This window comes from Otolemur garnettii, unplaced genomic scaffold (assembly GCF_000181295.1).
Source record: "Otolemur garnettii isolate 467f Iridium unplaced genomic scaffold, OtoGar3 scaffold00086, whole genome shotgun sequence".
Taxonomy (NCBI): Eukaryota; Metazoa; Chordata; class Mammalia; order Primates; family Galagidae; genus Otolemur; species Otolemur garnettii.
The window spans coordinates 8,670,457-8,671,627 of NW_003852481.1; positions in this window are offsets into that span (position 1 = coordinate 8,670,457).

A 1,171-nucleotide genomic window follows, 5' to 3' on the forward strand; every position below is an offset into this window, starting at 1 on the left:
TCAGTCCTCTATCACACTTCCTGCTGAGACCAAGGGAGGAGAGAGAAAGTTGCCACTAGATTTAAAGTGTAAACATTATAGCTGGTTCCTCATGCTGACAGCCGCAGAGCAAGGGAAAGAGACCTGAATATTGAATCAGTTCATGGTGGTTCAAAGTTCAGCTCCACCACTAAGCAGCTTGCTGACCTTGGACAGCTGGAGTTATCTCATCTGCAAAGTGAAGATGATAATAACCTAACTAACAGGGATGTAGTAAAAACTAAAGTAGATGATATTTGCTTAAGTACTTGTTAAATTATGGGTTCATTCTGATTAATGGTAGGATAGTTCTGGGGCTACCCTTGTGTTATAGATACTAACGAATGGAAACATGGTCTCTGTTCCCAAGTGTCTTATGATCCTATAGGATAAATAAAGCTTACAAACATGGAAAACCTTTCGGATCACCAGCACAGGGCTGGGTCTGAGAGCTCTCATCTCATCCACTGTAGATGACTCAGTATGGCTGGGTGTGTCTGGCTAGCTGGTGGGATGGCTCTAAGGAAGTTTATTGACCAGAAGTGCCTCATCGGAGAGACTGCCTTCTAGCAGAATAGGGAAGAAGCACGATAGGCTTCACCGAGAGTCAATGCAACCCTATCTCAATATGCTAGCTGGAGATCCAGGCCCCATAGAAGAGATTAGTCTTGGGTAGATATTGCACGAATTGTTTCTCTATCTCTGTAACACATTAGGACTCAAACAACATACTTTGGGATCCTTCTCTGAATGTATAACACAAAAGAATAAGGGAAATTATTCTCTACTCTGCTACAGACCACATGATCTTTTGATATCCAGAAGGCTTTTGATCGAGTGCTGGAAAAGACACAGAGCACCCAGGAGAAAGAGCAGAGTCATGGCAGTGCCAGCCTACAGAAGTGTGGATAACCAGCAGGGACCACAGCACAGTAACTGAATAAACAGTGTGCATTGTTCCCATCAGAGGAGTGACAGTCCTTAGCAGCAACTGCTATGCCAGCTAGCATGGTGGGAAGTGGTGTTTTTTGTTTTGTTTTGTTTTGTAGTTTTTGGCTGGGGCTGGGTTTGAACCCGCCACCTCTGGCATATAGGGCCGGCACCTCACCCCTATGAGCCACAGGTGCTGCCTTGTTTTGTTTTTTTGAGACAG